This window comes from Phocoena sinus, chromosome 17 (assembly GCF_008692025.1).
Source record: "Phocoena sinus isolate mPhoSin1 chromosome 17, mPhoSin1.pri, whole genome shotgun sequence".
Classification (NCBI taxonomy): Eukaryota; Metazoa; Chordata; class Mammalia; order Artiodactyla; family Phocoenidae; genus Phocoena; species Phocoena sinus.
The window spans coordinates 15,187,763-15,212,980 of NC_045779.1; the positions used below are offsets into that span (position 1 = coordinate 15,187,763).

General features: G+C 38.2%; 1 protein-coding gene across 4 annotated transcripts in view; it reads right to left on the minus strand.

Moving 5' to 3' along the window:
* NCOA2 (nuclear receptor coactivator 2) overlaps positions 1 to 25,218 on the minus strand; it is a 271,533-nt gene that overhangs the window by 157,490 nt on the left and 88,825 nt on the right. For all 4 annotated transcript variants that reach the window (XM_032609401.1, XM_032609407.1, XM_032609402.1 and 1 more), the window contains exon 2: positions 14,899 to 14,955. The gene's annotated coding sequence lies outside the window, so the exon portion shown is untranslated. The remainder of the gene's footprint in view (positions 1 to 14,898; positions 14,956 to 25,218) is intronic.

Below are 25,218 nucleotides of genomic sequence, written 5' to 3' on the forward strand. Positions count from 1 at the left end.
TTAGAAAAAGCATTAAGCTTCAGAATTTCAGGCTTTCACGTCTGCGAGATGGAGAGTATACAATAAAACCACTATTAGGATGCTCGTGAGATGACAAATGCTACCCCCCTACCACCACCAAACTTGGTTCATTATTTATTATTTGAAGCCCTTCTAAAAATGTACGACGATAATCTCCTATTTTAATAAATATAACAATCAAAAGATAATTTTACCTTTCTCTACGATTTAAGATCTTACAGTCCTTAGGACCATCATTCTGAATATTTGATACCAATACAAAATAATGAAGCTTTATAAGGGGTGGGAGGTAATACAGAAGGTCCATGGACCCAAACAAATTATTAAGTGTGTACGTGCACGTGTTATTTTCTAATTTCCTTTTAGGAGAGTCTATTTAACAGGAATGTAAAGGAGTAATATTATTATTTAATTCAGCATCTCAGCATAGGGTTCATGTTAATGTGAGTTCATGATATCCAACTAGGTGCATATGGATTGATTATAAAGATTAATAAAGGGCTTCCCTGGTGGCGCAGTGGTTGAGAGTCCGCCTGCCGATGCAGGGGACGCGGGTTCGTGCCCCGGTCCGGAAGGATCCCACATGCCACGCAGCGGCTGGGCCCGTGAGCCATGGCCGCTGAGCCTGCGCGTCCGGAGCCTGTGCTCCGCAACGGGAGAGGCCACAACAGTGAGAGGCCCGCGTACAACAAAAAAAAAAAAAAAAAAAAAAAAAAGATTAATAAAGATACCAGGCACATATCAACTAATACAAAACACTTATCAAAAAGGGGCTAGAGGGGGCTTCCCTGGTGGCGCAGTGGTTGAGAGTCCGCCTGCTGATGCGGGGGACACAGGTTCATGCCCCGGTCCGGGATGATCCCACATGCCGCGGAGCAGCTGGGCCCGTGAGCCATGGCCGCTGAGCCTGCGCGTCCGGAGCCTGTGCTCCGCAACGGGAGAGGCCACGACAGTGAGAGGCCCGCGTACCGCAAAACAAACAAACAAACAAACAAAAAAAAAGGGGGGGCTAGATAGGCAACAGGATAACTCTCCAAAGGATCCCATCTTTACTACTAAGTAATTACTATGAAATTAGGCAGGTCACTGGATTTCTTTTTTCCCAATTGTAAAATCTCCCTCGCATAAATCCCACGATTCGTTCAAACTCAGTAATGACAGTGTCAGTTGGCTAGTGCTGAGTCTGGTATAATATTGAACCCAAGTGATAGGATCCACTTCTGATGTGCAGTGCTATCCAGAGTGATCCCAGGGTCCCAGTTTTCTAAAATACTCATGTACTCACTTTGTGTGTGTACACTGTGTTTGTTCACTTGAAACTGGATTTTCATTTTCACTCCAGAAGGCCCCACTAGCAGGGCTGGGCACTGAGAATAAGAGTGGCGACAGGCAGAGCCTACCCTCCAGCACGCAGGTTCACGCAGACTCAACTCCAGATCAACTAGTTCCTCCTCTAGTGAACACGTTCTGTGTCTCAATGCCAACTGTTAACTTACTAACCTAGATCATCCATGAAATTGAGAAAAGGCTTCCAGAGATGTTCTAGGCAAAATTCAGAAAACTACTGGGGAATTTATGCCAAATATCAGAGTCGTTGTTTCAGGGATACGCCACTCAAACTACTGCATCTCTTTTCCTCTACCCCAAAGCATCGGTAACACCCAAATGACGTGCATTTTAAATGGTCATCACGGTTTTTGTTTTTGTTTTTTTTTTTATTAACTGCAGGGTCACAATGGATTTCTCTTTGTAATCTTCCAGATTCTGACATACTCAGTCCAGGAAAAAGAAACAACATGCCCAAGGTCTCACAGCCACCAGGCTGGGACCACCCCTGGGAGCTGCCCGCAGGCTCCTGGGCATGTTGGTTTTACTTGTGCCTTTTCTAATGTAAGCCACACAGATCTGAGGACTGAGGCTTAACTTTTTATCTGCTAGAGCAATCAGTTAAAAAAAAAAAAAAAAAAGCATTAGAAGTCTTTATGTGGGGACTTCCCTGATGGCACAGTGGTTAAGAATCTACCTGCCAATGCAGTGGACACGGGTTCGAGCCCTGGTCCGGGAAGATACCACATGCCGTGGAGCAACTAAGCCCGTGCGCCACAACTACTGAGCCTGAGCTCTAGAGCCCGCGAGCCACAACTACTGAGCCCACGTGCCTACAGCCCGTACTCCACAACAAAAGAAGCCAGTGAAGTGAGAAGCCCATGCACTGCAACGAAGAGTAGCCCGTGTTTGCAGCAACTAGAGAAAGCCTGTGTGCAGCAATGAAGATCCAATGCAGCCCAAAAAGTCTTTATGTGGTCTACCTGGCAAACATTTAAAATTAAAGACAACACTGCTAAAATGACATTTCCTGATATTATGTCAAAGCATAATATTCGTTTAATTTGGTGATATTTTGAGTGATTTTTCTTTCTCTTTCTCCCAAGCCTACTCTAATAAATTTAGAAATATGAATGTTCAAAAAGTACTCCCCTGGAATAAATGAGTGACCGACAGCCCCCGCTTTTAAAAAAAAAAATCACTCTCTCCATCTCCTTAGTAGGTGACTGCCAACAATGGCAACACCTCTTGACAATGGTAATGTACGCCAGAAATGTGATGAGAGGCTGAAAAATGTGATGAGAGGCTGAGCAAATGATTATTTGCTAGAGTCTAAAGGTGACATGCTTATTCACTGTTCAAACCTCTTTTTGTGCTTTCATCCTCAGAATCTCTAGACTGTGCTCCCAACTGACAATGTGTGCAAAGCCCTAGTTGGGAGCAAATTTTAAGAATAAATGTCCTCCTCTTTCTCTTTCTTTTCTTTCTTCTCCCCCTAGAGGAGGCTTGATAGGATGTAAGCAGAGTAGGTGAAAAAGTAATCACAAAGGAAACATATATGAAAAGTAAATTTAGTAGAAATACTCAAATGATTTTCAAGAGGGAGAAATCCTAGGAAATAGATTTTTCAGGTGTTGACGCATGATTTTTTAAAGGTTTCTGGCCCTCATCATATTTATTTCTTCTTAGAAGGCTGGAAAGGAAAGAACATAATGGGAAGGGACCTCTACTCCCTGGGTCACCCTATCCCATCTCCATTTTGTCTGTTACCAAATGCCTGATCAGATCATTTGTGGTTAACTTGTGCGTATCGTTTCCTAAGTGATTGTATGTATGTATGAATGTGTGTGTGTATATGTGTGTGCTATTAAAGATGATTTCAACTGATTATTGGGCTGTTACTCAGGAAAGAAGCCTTGCCTCTACCCTATGGCAGTATGAGTTAAGACTTTTAAGGCTTAAAATAGACAAGAAACACCAGCAGGGAAAAAAAGATAGCGAGGGTAGAGTCTACGGCCTGGACAATAGGTAGAGCTCAGCTGGGAACTGCTATTGAGATGCTGATCTGAAATTTTCAGAAATGTAACTCAACCTAGACTAGGAACAGGAATCAGAGAAATGAGGAATAGAAGCAGACGATGAGGGGAGGGAGGGAAAGGAGGAGGATCAAAGCTAACTTTTAAAAACAATGTTCTAAATGCTAGGCATTGTTCTAAGCGCTTTATGTGAATAATCTCAATACAACAAAACCGCACAGTAGCAAAAGAACAGATGTCTTAGGGAGGTAAGCAGGTGGAATTTGAACAGAAGAACACACAAGACTCAAGTTGCTATTAAGAATAAAGGGCAGGCTTCCCTGGTGGTGCAGTGGTTGAGAGTCCACCCGCGGATGCAGGGGACGTGGGTTCGTGCTCCGGTCCAGGAAGATCCCACATGCCGCAGAGCGGCTGGGCCCGTGAGCCATGGCCGCTGAGCCTGCCTGTCCGGAGCCTGTGCTCCGCAGCAGGAGAGGCCACAACAGTGAGAGGCCCGTGTACCGCAAAAAAAAAAAAAAAAAAAAAAAAAGAATAAAGGACCCTCAAGGTAGGCTTTACTTCTGTAACTCTGGACCTTCTCTGTTCTCTCTGGCCAAGGTACCTGCAACTGACTACTTGTAAAAAGGACATAATATCCTTATATTAAAGCATTAACCATTAAGCATTTTTTATACCTCTTCAACAAGAGGTATTCTTCAGTTAGATGATATATCAGATATAATTTATTAAACTCTCATAGATAAATTAAAGTCTAAGAATTTACTCAGTACTTTGTATAAACCCAAGTGTTATGGCTTCCTCCCAATCATCTAGAGCAGGGAAATTTACAATCTAGTTGGGTTAGGCCTGGAACGTGGTAGCCACTGCATTCTCAGGACACTTTCAGCTAAGATTGTAACTAGCAGTTATTTTTCTGTCTTTGTGGCAATTGAGTCCCATCAACAAAAGATATCCTGTATCTGTTTCATTTCTAGCGACTCCTGTTGTAATGATCTAGAATACGCAGGAGGGTTGTAAATGTCACAGCAAGATAACCACAAGGTCAAGAGTACCAAGAGAGGGACAGCGACGGGCCCAGTGTCCCCTACCTTCCCACATTGTGCACCTGCTACAATACCTTATTTTACATTTGTTGTTACATTGCTTTGTAATCCCATTTATGTAACTTAATGTTTGCTTTCCACTTCTCTTCCAAAATAAAAGATGTGGGTGGAACAAGGACCAAATATATCGCTTCTGCACACCTGAAACATTCCTACTTTACTCTGTGCACAGTAACTCTGTGCTCCAAAACGATTACAGACCGAACTGGAAAAGACCGTCGGTCAGCCAGGGCGTAAAAACGAACCAGAGCTTCACTTAATCAGGAATTTCCATTCGCATCACTAGAGGTGGCTACGGTATATGTGAAAGAGGACAGAGTGGGGAATATAAAGTCCCAGCTTCAAGGTCTGGAGCTACCTGCCTCCCTATATGGCACTGAGTAATCTCCATGAGCCTCAGTGATTTCACGGATAAAATGCAGATAATTTCTCTCACCAAGTCGACGGTAGTAAGAATTTGATGAAATAATATATATATTAAGGTATAAGGTATATTAATATATATATTAATGTAGATATGCAAGAAAAGATTCCTTCTTAAAACTCCTTTATATTCTGATTTATAAAAATATTTCTACATTTTATTTTTAAAAGATGTGGTCAAGTCGTTACTAGAGGGTATATGAAAGAAAAAATTTTAAGAGACTACTAACAACCATGAGTTACGAATACAAATAAAGACTCAGAATAAAAATTTTAAGGGTAGATTTAATCAGTGCTTTAAGAAACAGCATGAATTATTAAAACACTGAAACCATATGTCACAGTATTAATTAAATTATTTTGTATTTGCTTAAAAAACAGCTTGAAAAGAGAAAAAGGAAACTGGCAGCTGCGAATAAAGTAAATTTGAGGTGGTGAGTAATTAAAACTTCTTTCTGTGTTCATCGTGAATACTGTTAATTATATCACAAAAACTCATAAGCACCTAAAAACACTAAACACGGATCCTACTGGGAACCTGTGTAAAAAAAACTGGGAGAAATCTGAGAGGGAGGGTAGCCTAATTTTTAGACATTTTATAAAATGCAAATGCCACATCTGTTCATTCAGATCATGATTATCTAAAATATAATACAGTCAACATGAAATAGAAAGTGTTCTTCAATATAAATTACGCTTTTTGTAAAGTAATTGAAAGAATTCTCTAGTCACTCTTAGAAATATAATTTTTTCTAAATAACAACCGAAATTTGGTTTTGAATGGAACATCTCTTTGTGTGAAAAGGTCATAGGATTTCTTAATATGGGAAGTCCAGGAAATTCCTTTTTTTTTTTTTTTTTTTTTTTTGTGGTACGCGGGCCTCTCACTGTTGTGGCCTCTCCCATTGTGGAGCACAGGCTCTGGACGCACAGGCTCAGCGGCCATGGCTCACGGGCCCAGCCGCTCCACGGCATGTGGGATCCTCCAGGACCGGGGCACGAACCCGCGTCCCCTGCATCGACAGGCGGACTCTCAACCACTGCGCCACCAGGGAAGCCCTAAGGTTATTTTTAAAGAGAAGAACATGAAAAAGTAAGTGAGGTAGCCCTTTCCCCATCCATTAAAACAGAATAACCCATGTTAATAAAACATCTAAATCCAAATCCCACTGAATGAATTATCTGTGTAACCTCATTTGAAGCCAGCTTAACGTTATTTCTGTGACCTGCATTTCCCTTTATTAATTAATGTCAGATAATCATTTCTGATATAGTATACAATTTAGCAACTTTGTGGGCCGCAGACCCCCAGTGGGAGCAAGGGGACAGCACGTACAACGCTAAGCCCTGTCATATTCCTTCCCATACTCAGAAGGTTAGCTCGAAACTTTATTTTGAAATTACTATTTCTTTGTTTTGTTTGGATGGTCTGTTTATTTCTTCTTTATTTTTTAAGAGAACAAACGTTCACAGGCAAAAGACTACCAATGACAGACTGGGTTTGATTTCCAATTCTGCCTCTAACTAGTTAAACTAGGTGCACATCACTGGGTAAGTCACTGGACTTCTCAGTGGCTTCTTTCCCCATCTCTAAAGCGAGATCATAACAGCAGCTACTTACTAGGCTTCATCTGAGGGTTATGTGGATCATTATGGGAAGAGCTTAGAACACTACCTGGCTCATGATAAGAACAATATGTACACTAGCAATTATAAATGATCTTTCAGTTCCAAGAACTTTCTATTACATTAGTACTAGGATTAAAACAGGATCTGTGTTGATAATACTTGGTTCCACATTTATGTCTCTGTACTGAAACCCACATTGCTGACTGGCCTATAACTATGACATTTAATCAAATATAAGTAAACTGTACATTCAATTAAATAGATGACTAAAACATTTAAGCCTTAATTTGTGTTCATGTCCTACTTTCTACCTGTTTGGGGTCCCCTCGTAATTATCAGTCTTTGGTAATATAGTAATGTTCCTTTAAATAAAACAAATTTATATATCTAATGACACACTGACACAGAAAAGCTACATGCCCATATATGGGCAGCAGTAACGTTAAAAATGTTCTATGAACAAAAAATGAAAAAAAAAAATGAAACAATGACATGTTGCTCTATATAATGAAAAAAATATTAATGACGTAGGATGAGTCTAACTCAATTTCCTTCATATTCCTGATTCTCATCTTTTGAGCACTTCTGACAAAATTCATTTTGTAGTATCTGATGGGACCAGTTAATTAAGTTTCCTTTTCTGAGATAAGAATCATTTTCCTCAACTAATATAGAAGGTGGCACAAAATGTCTTTGCAATTGTTACAAGATTCAATTAAAAGCAGATGAGTTGAAAGACACAAAATTCTGTTTCACTACAGACATTATGGCCCAGAATATAAAATTTAAATGCTTTGAAAATAAAAAGTGGTTTAGTCTTGACTTCAATCAAAGAGAATTTAGACATGATCAAAACATACTTCAATTCCTGACACAAAGAATTTATCCAGAGTTTAAATGGATACAAAACATGTAAAGGCCAAGAACCATGTCTTGCCAAAAGTAATAGTAAATGTTTGTTTTTCCTTTTCTCTCTACCCCTCAAGGTAACCTACATTTATCACTACTTCAAAACACTGTGAAAACTTCACCTCATGAAACCTCATTGTAGTATATAAACAAATGATCAGGTATGTTATTTTCATAATCAGCCCTTGAAATTTAGTAGGAAACAGGACCCTTAATCAACAGAGACCTCAGGAAAAGTAATGATGACAATAAAAAAACACTGAAGTAGAAATACCATAAGCCAAAGATATCAAATTTATGGGAATAAACAGGTAATACGTAAATGCCTCCTATTTTCTATCCCTAGGGTCAGGAACGGTCAAGAAGTAAGTAAGCTCCTTGTTGTGGCATTCCTGGGCCCCTCAGGACTCGAGGACGGCCACCTCGAATATCCGTGGGGACTGCTGCTAGCACTGCAGGCAGCATTTGGCTCTGGGGCTGAACGGCTTTGATGACAGCCACTGTGCTGTGAAAGGTTTCGGAGGAAAAAAATTAAAAGATGGGAAACAGATAAATATAGTGAGCACACATTATGGTGTAAAGCAATAGGTACTGGCATTTAGGATATGCTAAAATCAAAATACATTTAAAAGATAACAGCACTGGGCTTCCCTGGTGGCGCAGTGGTTGAGAGTCTGCCTGCCGATGCAGGGGACACGGGTTCGTGCCCTGGTCCGGGAAGATCCCACATGCTGCGGAGCAGCTGGGCCCGTGAGCCATGGCCACTGAGCCTGCACATCCGGAGCCTGTGCTCCTCAACGGGAGAGGCCACACAGTGAGAGGCCCACGTACCGCAAAAAAAAAAAAAAAAAAAGATAACAGCACTATGTTACAAAGGCTAAGATTTTATGTTTTCAAAAGACACTTTAAAGAGAAAGTTTGAACCAGATCTTGACATATAATATAAATATGTCAGCGAACGAGTTCAAAGAAGTAATAACTTACCTGTTAGACCATAAAGATTTTATGAAACGCTGGGAGTATCTTGAAGCAGCATCAACAACAAACATCTAACTTCTACATTAGAGAAAAATGTTAATGTTCCAAAGCATCTAGCTTCAAAGAAAATCGAAAACCAAGATTCCACTGGGTTAATAAAGCAAAGTCTACTATTGTATATAAATAAAACTCATACAACCAACCTAATTTGTCTAGCAGATGTTGTAAGTCAAAGGAATTTTCCATTTCCATTCCATTCAAATATAAGAGCATGAGTAACCACCAAATAGTTTTCAAAATACATTAGTTCAAAACTATCTTCTATTTTCACACTCTATCTTATAACCTAGGAAACAGTTCATTTTCTGGACTGTAATAAAACCGCCACATCAAAGGCAGAATTAGAAATCTAGATCAAATCGTCTTCTTAGTGACAAAGAACTGAAAGAAACTGCGAAATAAACTGTTTCCTCCGGCCCCGGCTTTCTCTCTTCTAACTTAAGCTACCAATTCAATAATTATGACACAGTTGTTTCTTCAAAGGCATTCTCTTATAGTTTAGGTAAAGACTTCAAAGTCTCAGTATTCATATAAGGCACTGGCAGGTCTTTTATAAGCTCTCGCACTCATCTGTCTGCTGAAGTTTACCCCAGCTCATCACACTCCTGCTTTTTCAGTCCTTTTCTCTTCTCAAGGAGGTACAGTAAAAACTGGGCTCCAATTCTGTGACACTGACAGCTAACAGACTTCCGATCCTCTAGGTGGAGACCACAAAATTTTAAATGTATGATTTCTGCTTATGAAATTCATGTAACTGGCACCAGAAAGGTCAAAACTGTGGTTTAAAGAAAGCAAAGTCTTCAAATTAATCAATTCTAAATTAATTCAATATTTTTGAATACTTCCAAAAGTGGTGAAGGCAAACAAGTCTACAGACTATGGCACCACAATCTCAACCTTGCATGGAGACATGCACTTAAGAGATCCTCCAAAACTGGAATACATACATCTCTAGTATATGGTTAAATTCCTATTTAGCCATTATTAAATGCTACATAGTTCTTCCTCTCCCTTGGATTTTTGGATGGGAAGGCAGAAGTGTAGCTGTGACTAGAACAAAAAATATATTTCCACTCATTGTAGACACCCATGAATCATTCAAGAAGTAACAAAACAAGGCTTAGAAAACCTAATGCATGAATTAGGTTAAAATCACAAGTTGCAACATTTACTGTTAAATTCTCTGGTTATGTCTTGTTTTTCTGAGTCTCAAGCTAGCAAGAGAAGTCTTCAGTGGAAATCTCTATATCTTAATGGCAAAGAATCACAGAAAAAAAGAAAAAAAAAGGGAGGGAGGGAGGGAGGGAGGGAGGAAGGAAGGGAGGGAGGGAGGGAAGGAGGAAATGTAATTAATTTTATAGATATGGATAATTTTATAAATAAATGTTTAATTTATCTCTTACATCTAGATGTTATGAACAGTGGAGAATGACATAAATGATCTGTGCTTCAAAAATAAACTATGAGGTGTTTAATGAAAGCAGCCTGATTTTATTCGCTCTTTTCTCTTTAAAGGAAATTCTGGCAAGGTCAGCTGACTCAAATTCAACACCTGTCTAGAAAATAACATGTATCTGTCACTTTCTTCCAAAATGAAAATGAAGGGCATAGCTAAAACACCTAATAACTGACCCCAAATCAAATGCCATGTATTTGTTACTATGGTGGCACAAATATGAAATTCTGCTTATCACAGACCTTCTCCCTAAAGCTAACAACTCTACTATCCAGGTAAGTAGAATATACAAGTTTGAAATGAAATCTAAAAGCAATAACAACAATAAAAAACAAGGCAGGAGAATGTACGTTTTATTAACAATCTGCAGCCCCTTCTCCCCACTCCTGGGCACGCACACACCTGTACTACAGCACAGAAGAGCACAACTGAGAAACCAGAGTCCACTTGTTTCTCAGAAGATTCTGGCTCCAGTGCCACTTCCTCTAAGACACGCTAACTCGAAAGATCTACACAAGGTACAGACTGGCAATACTCTTAATTATAATTATTTCCAAAGAATACCAGCGATACTGATAGGAGTCACACTTAGAATTTTTCAATTAAAAAAACACAGTGCTCTCACAGTGAAATCTCTCTACACTGAATCCCAATTTACGATCTAAGAAACATCCTTATGAATTATCTAAAAAGATGATGCTTGAAAATTGCTGTAATTCTAAATCTTGCAATTCTAGCATCTGGATGAGCCAAAGAAACCAGGTTCTGCCGTATTTCTGGTAAATCTTTCAGCAACGCACTACGCTTACATCACTTGGCCTGGCTGTGCCTATGGAAATCGCAATGCTGCTGTTCTACGTGGAGACTGCCTGGATTCTGGGACTGTCTCAACCTCACCTGGCACAACACACCTATCTCACGAGGTGTGTACCTGCCCAAGAGCACACTTTGGAAGCGCAGGTAACGCCATGCAAACAAAACATTTGCTTAGGAGGGACGGCTTTTGTTGCTTTTGCTGTTGCCTTGACCTCTACTCCCATGGATAGATTAAGGCTTTTAGTAGAAACAGACATATAATTCAGAAAACAAGGCTCAGTTTTTTCTTTCAGAGAAAAATCAGAAAGCCAAAATTCAACGTAAAAAGAACGAGCAAGGAAATATGGTGTTAAATTGGCACAGATACTCCTTTTCCAGTTTAACAATCTTTGGTAGTTATTCTTTATATTTCCCATAGCACTCAGAACAGACTAATACGAGATAAATAATTAATATTCTGAAAGAACGGAGAGTCAAAAGGAAGGAGGATGGGTAAAGGGAAAGAGGGAAGAGAGAAAGGAGAGTTAATGGTGCTGAATGAACGTAGTTTTATGGGGAAAACTAAGCCAATGTGTTTACATGAATGTGTGCACAAGAAGAGGAAAATGGAAGAGTAAAAATGCTTTAAAAACTGGCCTGTCATACAGTTTCCAACTGTGGCTTTGTATTAATAACACCCACTGGAAGATAATTTCAACCCACCAGTAAGCCTATTTTGTCCTGAGTTCAGCAGTCCATTCTACATACAAGGAGCAGAGGGTTCCATCCAGTGGGGCTAGGATTAGGATCCTCGTCTGAATAGCTAAATGACTGAGGGCATTTTGTCAACTGTCAAAATATTTATTTTCCAAATCACAGTGCCTACCATGCTGACATCTGAAGGAAATAGCACAAAAATAGCAACACAGCTAAATGCTGGCAGATTTCTGCCTAAAGCAAAAGAGATATAGTTAAATCTACTAAATTTTGTTTAGAATAATACTGATTTTCAGGGGACACTGCTCAAAATCTCAGATTTGTAACTCAAATCAAGCTGCCCGTCTTCATGGGAATTTATACACTCTCAGTTAAATCAGACACCTAATCACAAATCTTCTCACATCTATGAACAAAGAGGGAATTCAAAATCCAACAAATATTCATTTGAAATGTACTTTCAATCATGCCATATCCAATATGGACATAATTTCTTTTATGTCTTGATACGTTTAATATAATGTTTAGTATTTAACAACAAAATGTATTAGTATCACAAGAAGTATACGATGCTTTATTGTACTTTGGAGAACTTTCTCTACATGTTAGTATTGAAGAGTTGAGCTCTACCTAGTATGTGTGTACAATTCTTCACTCACCCATGTCACCCTGTCCTCTCACCCCAGATATCTCTAACATAGAGAAAATGTACTTATAAATAAATCCAAAATATATATGAATCCATAGTGAGTTCAGGTTTCCATGGCAAAGGGAAAATTACATTTCAAGGCTATACTGTCAAATAGATTTATCAAACACTTGCTCCTGTTTTGACTATCAATTCTGACAAAATTTTATTGGCCAACTTTAAAAATGCTTAAAATGTGAGACTGCAATGGAAACACTGATATAGCTGTAGATTAGGAAGCACAGTTCAGCCTGTTAAATAAATTTTGTCTTTTTAAATTCAAACTACAGAATTTCATTTCCCTGTACTCAAACCTGGAATTTGCATTTACACTCACAGACAGAATCCCTAGGACAGTGTGACGAAGCATACTTAATCATGTTTTCAAATCAAAATTTTAAGCTATATTCAACAACACTGCCTTCAAGAACATTTTGTCCACAATATTGTGTATTTAAGATTCAAAATATTTCTATATAACATCTCCTACTCAGCCTTGAAAATAAACTAAACAAGGAAAGCTGAAATTATATTTGAACCAACCCTGCTTTACCTCAAAGCTATGTCACTTCGTTTCTTAAATAATTAAAATATTTCCCACAGAGACATAAATTATTACACCTTCCAAGATAAGGGTTCTAAGTAATTCTATAGTCACAATATTTCACACAACCTGTTCTCTGCAGGAAAAGTGATTCATCCAACAAACCACAGATGCCACTCATAACCTGAAGTTTCTAATATTGCAAGGGAGAAGGAATGCTGATTCATAGCATACCATGTTTATAACAAAAAAAGGAATCCAAATGGTTGCCTGCCATGTACCTGCCCCCAAAAAGTGAGTATGAAATTAAAGTGCCAGGGTAGAACTTTAAATTGCTTAGGTCATCATTAAGTTTCAAATGAGTCATCATGTTTCAGTTTGAAATAAAGGTTAGAAGTTAAGACCTACTAATGAAATATAAGCAAAATAATATTTGATTTTAAAATTAATTTTTAAGTCCTCAAATATGAATATGATTTTCCTATACTACATTTATTGCCACAAATATGCTCGTATGCAGGGCTATTTAGGCAGAAAATGGAGCTCAGGGGTTAAGATCAAAGTCTTCAGAGTGGCAAACTGCCACTTACTTGATATGACCTTGGGAAAGTCACTTAACCTCTCTCAGCTTCAATTTCCTTATCTGTTATTCTGAAGATAATGAAAAGCACTTATATAATGCCTGGCTTATTATATAAGCAGGAGCAATAAGTAGTAGCTGCTGTTATTAGTGTTATCGAAGGAGTCTCTGCAAATTGCACTTGTAAATTAGATGTGAATAAGAAATGGCTGTGTAATTCCTAAAATTTTACTTAAAAAAAAAAAAAAAAAGCCTGAAGTTCAGACTTAGTTCTTTTTATAAATGAAAAACCATGATGGCGGAAGGAGAAACCAATGCCTGAAGAAGGTGAAACAGATCAAAAAACAACACATACGAAAAACAAAAGACATGAACCCAACAGTAGCGACTAACATCCCGGAACACTTAAAGAAAACTGCCAAAGACAAAAGGAAATGGGTGGTTCCTTCAATAATGAATTCAAACATCAATACAGAGGGCAGAAAAATGACCCAAAATTCCCCCCAATCTACAAAAATAAAATAACCTAAGTAAATTACATTTTGTATGAAGTGACAGGTAGTGGGAAATTTTTAGCTTATTTGGCTTTCAGAGATTAAAACTGGACAACTAATGTCAAATATGTTGATACTTTGCTCTCCATAAAGATAACACAAAACATTTCCAAATGGTAGCGTGACGGAGTAAGGAGGTGAGAAGCTCCCACACTTCCTTCAGGTTTACCCGTCACTTGATCCTAAGAACCTACTACGGTGGTGACAAAATAAATACAGAATTGGAAGCATTATCCTCTGAATTCTACCCTGATTAATCATACTTGAGTACATAAAATATGTAACACGGGTAATTTCTCTGAACATTTATGAGCGATATACTCAAAGTATCTGATATAAATTCATATTTAGAAATAAGTATAAGGAGCTATTTCTATTTTGTATTTACAGATGCAGAGTTCAATTACTCTGAATATAAATAAATTCTTAATATGTATTACCCAATAATTACGGTAACAAACGCTTATTCAGTCTTTCCCATACAATAAACACTATCCTAAGGGCTATGGATACTGTTTTCAACAAGAGAAAAATGGCCCCAATGTTCATGGAGCTTATATTCTAGTAGGGGAAACTAAAAATAAGAATACATCACATGATCATAAACATTATGATAAAAATAAATCAGGGTTGTGTGATAAGGAGTGATTGAGAAGCTATTTCAGACTGGTTGGACCAGAAAAGCCTGCTCATTAAATCTACCCACATAAGACTGAAATTTGATGCCAAAATCTATAGCAAGCAATTTTTTATTTACATATAAAAATAAATGCAAACATTTTGCTAGGCTATGAAATGATAATTCACCTCATCCAATGGGTAAATGTAAACTCTTCCCAAATACACACAGTAAACACTGATAAACAGATATGGTCATTTTACCTCCAAATACCATTTCCAACACATTCATAGTGAGTTTTCATAATAAAACAAATGTAGACAAATACACAACACTTTTAAAATTTATATTCATTTTACTTACGTATTATTTTGCTAAACTATAAATAGTATAATTTAAAATGTTTGATTTTACTTAAAAATCAAAATATACCAACAGAAAAGCTTACTTTTAAACTCACCTGTGCCTGTACACAGTGCAGAAGATCTACAAAGTTGTAGCCAAATCCAAGAGAAATCTGCAATATAAAGAAACAAACAAATATGAATAAAAAATGCAGAATCCTGTTAGACTCATTAGAGTGGATGTGATTTTTTACAACCAATATACAAATAATACTCATTAATAACATCTCTCCATTAAATTGCATGGTAAATCGAGAAGACGACTTGCTACCTTACTTCTATTTGTACAAACTAATATAAGACACATAAGGCTACATTTCAGTGTGAATTATGAGGTGTCTACCCAACAAATTTTGAGTGCCCGCCATAACACTTATTACACTTCCTGGTAGCTGCCTGTCTAATCACTAGCACTGAAAGCTGAATAAAAGCAGAGGACGCCTGAGCTACCCATTTCCACACTGCACTCCTAGCCCAATGCCCAGCCCACAGTACACAGGAAATGTTTGCTGAATGAATGAACAAGTTAATTAATTAGTTAAGTTCACATACTGATCTTAATTTGCTGTGATTTATAGTTTGCCTATATGGAATAGAAAGGCTTGAAATTATTGAAATAAAAACCTATGTCATGATTGCTTAAACAAAGACGTTTAAAAGTGAATAATTTATCTCAAAAAAAAAATCTTGTGTAGAATGATGTAAAAATGATGCTACAGGGAATTCCCTGGCAGTCCAGCAGTTAGGGCTTGCTGCTCTCACTGCCAGGGGCCCGGGTTTGACCACGGGTCAGGGAACTAGGATCCTGCAAGTCACGTGGTACGGCCAAAATAAAAATGATGCTATATATGACAATTTGCATGAGTAAGAGTGGATAAGAAAAGGAAGAAATGAACATTTTCAATAATGAAGGCAACCAAGATTCATCTGGGTGTGTATCTTTGAGAACAAAGAACTTAGCCATGAAGGACTGTGCAGCACTTTCTCTGATCCACACAAGGATCACTTCCACTGTACCAAAGAAGTTTATTTATTTCCAAGATGCACAGTCAGTAATACGAACACAACCAATATGTGCCTATCATATTTTATGTGGATTAATGCTTACCACTCTTGTGTATATTATGGACCAAAGAAAAACTGCCTGACTGCTACTAGTAGTAGTATGTCTTTATTTTAACTACTACGTACTACCAGATTTAATCAGCTTCAAGGAATGTTTTTACAACTGCATTTTTTTCCTTCAGGTGACACCAATCAGTAATAATTCATACTTTGATTCATTATCAGACTTAAGAGCATTAACTTTCTGATGCGCCCTTTACTCTTTAGGATAATAAATAGAACCTAATAGTAGAAAAAAGCTAATGTCAATTTAATACCCCAAACTGCCATTTTTTCTAGGGCACTAGCAACATCTGATTTCATAAAGGGGAAAGAAATGGGGAAAAAATGCATTTTGGTTTTTGCCAGGACCTGATCAATCTGGAGACCATCACAGGTAAAGAAATGCAGCTAGGGTATTAGGCAGAGATGTTTCATGAAAAACAAAAGGAAATCCGTATGCAGATAAGAGGTTATCGCAGTAAATAAAACAAATGGGTTCTCCCCAAGTGGCAGCCTGTGAGTGGTGAGCAGTAAACTGTTACGTAACAGGGGTCATCAATTCTTTCCAGCACTGCCGGCCTACTTAAGCCCATTCTAATTCTATACCAACAACTAATGTGCTTGAGGACATCACACTATGCAACAGTCAAGAGTTAAAACTTGTGATGTGAGTGTGAATGATGATATTAACAATTATTGCTTGATCTATACCACTCAGAAGGTTTTTATGAATGTGCTAATATAATGAGGAAAAAGTGCTAATGAATCCAAACTAAAGTAAGATACATAGGGACATGAAGATAGAAGATGTGAATCATTTCCACAGTATAGTACGATACCTCGGTGTAACATTTTAAACCAGAAGAATTAACAAAATACTTATAAACACAGAATTATAAACTGTTTTCTAAGTCACTAAAGGAAAAATATAGCTATTTAAAGCAGAAGTACGGGCACTGATCACCTATAATAAATCGGCATCCCCCTTCTCATCTACGAGTCCAGATAGCTTTCAGGAAGCTACTTTAGGAGTTTCAAGGGATGGAGAGGGGAAGACCGCCCTGGGCCTTCTGTCACCGGCAGACTGACAGAAGGAAAGACAGGAACACTGCAAGAAAAGGCAGGGATACACGCATGTCGTTCTTTTCTCTCTTACTACCACTACTATTTCCACTGTATAAACTAAAAAGATAAACCTCCTCTCCATGAAGAGGGCCGCCTGGAGCAGTTGAGAGAACCTAGGGTTAAGACCATCGAACAGGTGAGGTTTCAAAACCTGGCTTTCTCGTGTGAATACTGCTGCTGTTAATATTGTTCCATCACTAGCAGCTGCTTAGGTGTGTGACCTAGGAAATGTTATTGTGGACTCAACTATAAAATGAGGATGATGATGTCCTCTTTGCAGCACCTTGGAAGTATCAAATGAGATAATTACATAAAGCACTTGGTACATGGTAGGCATTACACATAATTATGATTATGGCAAGTGTGATCCTGCTAAATGCTGCTAGCTGTGACAGGTAACTCAATAAAGTGACAGGTAATGTCAGGCCTACCCTACCCAAAGTAAAACTGATTTTCCCGGAGATGTCTTAATAGTGTCATCTGCCCATAACCACCCAGATGATGTATAAACAATGAGCCTGCTGGGAAAGTTTTGAATGGGGACCACTTTAAGACTACACCAAAAGCTGAAAGATACTACCCGACTTCAAATCTTACAATAAAGTTATAATAATCAAAGCAGTAGGGTACTGGCATAAGGATAAACAACGGAAGAGAACAGAGTCCAAAAACAGGCCCACACATTTATATCAATTCATATTCAACAAAGGTGGTAAAGTAATTCAATGAGGAAAGGGCAGTCTTTTCAATAAATTAACACAAAACAGGATGATAGATCTAAAAGTAAGAACTAAAACTACAAAGCTCGTGGAAGAAAGCACTTGGAGAAAATTATTGTGGACTAGGCAAAAAAATTTTAGGTATGACACCTAAAGGCATAGAGGAAAAAAAAATTTTTAAAGACCATAAAAGAAAAAAACAAAACTGAATTCCTTTAAAATTAAAACTTTTGCTCTTCAAAAGAAATCATTTAACAAATGAAAACACAAGCTAACACAACACTGTAAAGCAATTATACTCCAATAAAGACGTGTTTAAAAAAAAACAACAGAATAGAAAGCAAAAAAAAAAAAAAACAAGCCACAGACTGAAAGAAAATATTGGCAAAATAATTATCTGATAACATACATGTATTTAGAAAATATAAAGAGCTAAATAACTATCTAATAAAGGATGTATATAGAATATATAAAGGACTCTTACAATAACAAAACAGATAATTCAACTTTTTTTTTTTCTTTGCGGTACGCGGGCTTCTCACTGTTGTGGCCTCTCCCGTTGCGGAGCGCAGGCTCAGCAGCCATGGCTCACGGGCCCAGCCACTCTGCGGCATGTGGGATCTTTCCGGACCGGGGCACGAACCTGTGTCCCCTGCATCCGTAGGCGGACTCTCAACCACTGAGCCACCAGGGAAGCCCCGATAATTCAACTTTTTTAAATGACCCAAAATATGTGAAGACATCCAATGTACACAAAAAAGTACTGAACACCATTAGTCATCAGGAAAATGGAAATTAAAACCAGAACAAAATACCATAGCCTATCCAATAAAATATCTAAAGTGCTGCCAAGGATATGGAGAAACTAGAACCCTCACAACTCATCCTTTGCTGGTGGGAAAGTGCAATGGTACAGCCATTTTCCAGTTTGGAAGTTTTTCAGTATATAACCCAACAATTTCACACCAAGGTGTGTTTTCATTCCTCTTGGGGACAGATGACCATACAAAGAGTTGTACTTGAATGTTCCTATCAGTTAGATCCAGAATAGCCAAAAACTGAAAACGATTCAAAAGTTTATCAATTGGAGAATGAATTTTTCAGAATGTGGTACATTCATACAATGAAATACCACTCAACAATAAAAAGGAATGGATTACTGATGTATATTACAACATGAAAGGGTCTCAAAAAACATTTTGCTAAAGAAAGAAGCCAGACACAAAGACAACATACTGCATGATTCCATTTATTTGAAATTTCCAGAAAAAGCACAACTACAGAGACAGAAAACAGATCCACAGTATCCTGGGTCAGGGAATACAAGTGGGGACTTGACCGAAAATGGACACATTTGGGGTTGATAGAATTATTCTAAAACTGGATTGTGGTGATGCTAAGATGTATAAGAAACATGAGACACACAAAACTGTAAGAATTTACTAAAACTCTTCTTTTAATACACTTAAAATGGTATACAAATTATACCTCAATTATTTTAATGGTTAAAATTTTTAAATTATTTTTTAAAATGTACCTCTGTGTCCCTGCTCTTTCCTCCTATGTGATAGCTAACTGTGTGAGTAAAGGGGTCTAAGGACTAAAAGTAGTTCTAGTAGCAAATGGTGGTGTGAGCATTTGTCAAGTAGAGCATCAACTAGCACAAGTTACACATCATTACTTTGAGGCAGAAAAAAAAGAGAGAGAAAGAAATCGGGATTGAGCCTACATCACTCATTAAAAAGATTGCTGGCAGCATTAAAGCTACGGGTTGTGACTCCTTTAAAAGCAGGAGAGGGACTTCCCTGGTGGTGCAGTGGTTGAGAATCTGCCTGCTAATGCAGGGGACACGGGTTCGAGCCCTGGTCCGGAAAGATGCCACATGCCGCAGAGCAACTAAGCCTGTGCACCACAACTACAGAGCCTGCACTCTAGAGCCCGCGAGCCACAACTACTGAGCCCACGTGCCACAACTACTGAAGCCCGCGCGCCTACAGCCTGTGCTCCACAACGAGAAGCCCACGCACCGCAGTGAAGAGCAGCCCCCGCTCGCTGCAACTAGAGAAAGATTGCACCCAGCAACGAAGACCCAACACAGCCAAAAATAAAACAAATAAAATAAAAGCAGGAGAGAGTTAGGAAGAGATGTGCTCAATGTTTTATTTTATTATTATTTTTAATGAATAGTTATGAACAGAGCCAGAGGAAGGAAAGTAAGCCGGGAAGAAAATGAAGTGATGTCTGTAATACTAGCTAAGAGAGCACTTTCTGACTAGTAGGATGAGGAGGGACCATATCTTGCTGTTTTGGTTTAACACAACCACGAATAACAATAATAACTATCATTCAATGAATGCTTATTTCACGAGAGCTCTGGGCAGAGGGCTTGAAACGTGTTACCTAATTTAATTTTCCTAACAATCCTATGAGGCAGGTACTACCACTATCATCACTATTTTGTAGATTTAGAAACTTAACTGAGACGTGAAATACTTCGTCCAAGGTCACAGAGCTGATGTGGCAGCAAAGCCTGCATTTGAACACAGAGTCTGCCTGCTGAGTTCACACATGCTCTTACCCACTAGGCTATTACGGAAGGTTTGATAATGTTATCACTGTCGCCAACTTGATTTGAAAAAGATGGCCCAAAATGTGATCAGCCTAAAAACTGCCTCCTTGAGTTTTTGGTGTAGTGCCAATAAGAGCAGCATATTCCCCACATCACTCACCCCTGGCTGACACTGTTAATAAATCATGACCTTATTTCTTCCTGACTCAAATGTAGCCTCACTATTTTCTCAAAGTTGTCACTCCAGTTAAAGGAAGTCATCAACAACAGTGTTGGTATGCAAATGAAAATATATTTGCCAACCGTAACAACTAACTTGATTTTTGATGGACAACAGAGTACATGGCATGTGCTATTGGAAAGAGATGACTAGCCAAAGGGGAGCCATACGGCCACCATACACCATGTTCCAACAGAGGTCCTATTATTGGTCTTCTTTGTTATTTAGCCAGCATCACCCCAGTCATCAAGCCAGTCAGACAGGTTGATAGAAATGAAGAGGACACATGCGGAAAGGAAGAAAAAAGCTAGAAGTACTGATCAAATTACTTGAGATTTTTCAACAGTCCCAGCCAAGCATATCTGAACATATACCCACCACAAGCGTAAACCCAAAATGTATGATTAATACAATAATTTATTTTTGCACTTTTTGCTTAAAAGCACAAAAACTCCCAGACAACTGAACATAAAACATACCCTTAACTCAGCATGTTTCAAATCATATAACATCAAGAGGAGAGCTATGCCTTCAAAACTTAACTATGAGAACTACTTCAGATTACTGAACAGGACATGGTATTTGACATATATATATTTTATATAATATAAAATGTCCTAAAAAGTTTTAATGTAAAGAATGTGTACCACACATGCAAGGTAAAATTTCTTTCCCTATTATTAAGTTAATGGTGCTAAAAATAACATCTAATCTACAGAAGAATAATTTATAAGTTAACTGATTAACTTCTATATATACTTCACACAAGCTTATGTTTCCTTTGTTTAAAGAGTTCAGACAATGACTCCTAACCAATGAAATTCTTTATACAAGGAATCTAAAACAATAAAACATATAACAAAAAAGACACTCACAGATATAGAGAACAAACTGGTGGTTACCAAGGGGGAGGAGGGAAGGGGAGAAGGGGCAAGATAGGGGTAAGGGACTCGGGCATATATCCAGAGAAAAACATGGTTTAAAAGGATACATACACCCCAATGTTCATTGCCGCACTGTTTACAATAGCCAAGACATGGGAGCAACCTAAATGCCCATTGACAGATGAATGGATAAAGAAGGTGTGGTACATATATACAACGGAATACTACTCAGCCATAAAAAAGAATGAAATAATGCCATTTGCAGCAACATGGATGGACCTGGAGATTATTATACAAAGTGAAATAAATCAGACAAAGACAAACATGACATCGCTTATATGCAGAATCTTAAAAAAAATGATACAAATGAACTTATTTACAAAACAGAAACAGACTCACAAACTTAGAGAACAAACTTATGGTTACCAGGAGGAAGGAGGGGGAGGAGTGATAGATTGGGAGTTTGTGATTGACATGCTACACTGCTACATTTAAAATAAAATGCCTGGGACTTCCCTGGTGGCGCAGTGGTTAAGAATCTGCCTGCCCATGCAAGGGACACAGGTTCGATCCCTGGTCCGGGAAGATCCCACATGCTGCAGAGCAACTAAAACTGTGAGCCACAACTACTGAGCCCATGTGCTGCAACTACTGAAGCCCGCTCACCTAGAGCCCATGCTCCGCAACAAGAGAAGCCACCGCAATGAGAAGCCCACGCCACCACAACCAAGAGTAGCCCCCGCTCGCTGCAACCAGAGAAAGCCCGCGCGCAGCAATGAAGACCCAACGCAGCCAAAAATTTAAAAATAAATAAATAAAATAAAAAATAATACTTTAAAAAAATAAATTAAAAAATAAAATGCCTTTCTATGAAAAACAACAAGGGGGGGTAAGGGATTCAGAAGTATGAATTACTTACATATAAAATAAATAAGGATATACTGTACAGCACAGGGAATATAGCCAATATTTTAGAATAACTCTAAGTGGAGTGTAATCTTTAAATATTGTGAATCACTGTTATACACATGAAACTTAATACTGTTAATCAACTATACCTCAATTTTAAGCATAGATATTTAATTTATGACTTCATAACTTTTCATCCATACTAAATATAAAAAATTCATAAGCCATAATTAAAATAGATATATAGAAAAGGATATATCCTCTATTTAAAAACTAAGCTACAGGTAGGTCGACATACACAGTTGATATGTATGATATAAGAACAACATCAATTTCACACATCCCATACAACCATTCCTTTCAATTCTGTCTCTCACCGACTATGATCAGAGCCAATACAGTAATGCAGCATCAAACAGTGACTCTCCAAAGAGTAATATTCTTGCACAGAGAAAGACCTAGAAGAAAAATTCACCTCACATGTAGTTGAATATACATGACTCCAATTTGGGAGAGGACTAAAGATACTAAATTTGAAGTCACTAACCTGAAGACAGCATTTAAATCCATAGATATGGTTTAAAGGACAAAGAGCTGGGAATCTGGAATTCAAACACCCTAAGGAACTCCTCCTTTGAAAAATTATGTAGGAAAGGAATTAGCGGAGGAGAATGAGAAGAAATTACCTAAGAGACAGGAGGGAGAGCAGCACAGAATCTGAGAGAGGGAGTTCCCAGAAGGAGAGAGTGGACAACACTGTTCAATACTCAGTAATGAGAACTGCACAGTTTCCACTCGGGTTCGCAAGCAGAAATTGCCCATGACCTTCCTAAGGAGAGTTTCATCAGAACGATAAAGACGTAAAGCAGACTGGAGAAAGTTAGAGTGTTGACAAGTGAATAGGAAATAAGGATTTGGAAACAGTGTGTGCAAATGATCACTATCATGATTACCTTATGCTAAAATTTCTCTTCCCCTCTAGGCTGTGAGCATCTTGAGGGCAAGGGGTAAGGTTTCCTCCACCTCTGAGTAAGAAGATAACCTGAGGCTGGACTAGTGACTTTTAAACAACTCTCCTGCAGAAGCCCTGGGTCTTTAATTAGGGCGCTCAGCCCCAAAATTCACACAATAATAACCTTGAATAGAATTAGAGGGGAGAAAAGACACAATAATGTATTGGGCAGAAATTAATCTTCCTTAAAAATAAAAGGCTCAGGGATGACTCCCACCAAGATTAGAACATGCCAACCAGTCCCCCCAAAATAAAAGGCTCCCAAAAACTATGAGTAGAATTTTAACTGTTTTCCTCCCAATAGCGTAGATCATTTTGCCTTGAATGTTCCCTATCATTCTCAGTGAAACAAGAACAGGTCCTGAAGCCTACTGTATACACCAGAATAGCAGAAGATGCCCACTGATTATTAATTTATTTTTTACAATAAACCAGCTTGAGAGGAAACGTCTACCTTCCTTAATAAAATAAAATATATACCCTGCAAATATTAACGACAGAGAAAAAAAATCTACTCTGGGGGAGGGAATAAGACTGTGAACTCCTCTCAGAAACTCACCTTCTCCTTGGATTTTCCCCCTAATTGATGATGCAAGGACTACTCTGACTGCTACAAAATGAGCCGAGAAGCTTCCCCTCATATCCCCAAGTGCAACACAGACAAGGTGGTATATTACCTCAGGACTGCAGGGTAACAAAAAGAAGTGAATCAGAAGTAACATTAAAACTATATGATCTGTCTATAGTTTAACCCCCAATACCCAGCAGTACCCTCAAAAACCACGTCACAGGGACCAGCAAAAACCTTCTGTCCACCAAAGCCCGTCTTCTGAGTTTGTTCCCTGAGAACCAGCCTCTCCCCAAACCGACTGTCACTGTCAATTCCCACCACGTCCAGGGAGGCCATGGCTTTCAACACTGTAGGACCACATTAAGATAATCATCATTTCAACATAATGAAGGGAATATTCTTTAAAACAAAACAAAAAAACCACACTCAGTATGAAGGAGGGTAGGAGAATGTCTTCTTTAAAAGGAAGGTGTTATATAATACCCATTTTATAGACAAGAAGAGGTAAGACAATTTGTCTAAAATCAAAGAATGTGTGACAGAGCTGGACATCAAACCAGTGGCACCTGACTCCAGGTCCTATGTTCCTATCACTCTGACTAGGCAGCTGTAATCCACTAAAGACAAAAAAAAGTAGCAAGCGCCAAAACAATGGTATTTTTTTTTCAAACTGAAAACAGCTTATGTGTGTATAATGTGTTTACAGCTATAATTTTATATCACAGATATGTTTTTCCCCTTTCCTTTGAGTAAAATTCCAATTTTATGTGATATAATTAAGTATAGCGATATTTTACAGAGTTCTGGAAAGAATATGGTATCCAAAAATGAGCACTAAACTACTAGGAGAAAAGCACTGCAACTTAGAGCAAAATGGACAGCTTATCCTTGGAGTACCGTTAGTATTTGTCTCTCTGTCTGTATGACTTCAGAGTCAATCCATGGTTCCAACAGTCACTCAGAAGAAATATTATCAAAAAAGATACTTCATCAGAAATTTGATTCATTGTGTGGGCTGATAAAGAGTTTCCCATTTTGTTAAAAAACTTAAAATGCAATTTTTCATTTTGCTATGTGTCTGGGTTTTGACAAAAACATTGAAGAACAAATGGAGAAAACTGAATCCTGTGGCAATAGCACAATTCTGCCTCAAAATTTAGGTCTGGAAGAAGCCTGGAAATAATCTATTGTAATTACTCAGCTTTACAGATGGAAAACTGAGGCTCAAAGAGATTAGTGCCTCTCCTGACAATGGCAGTA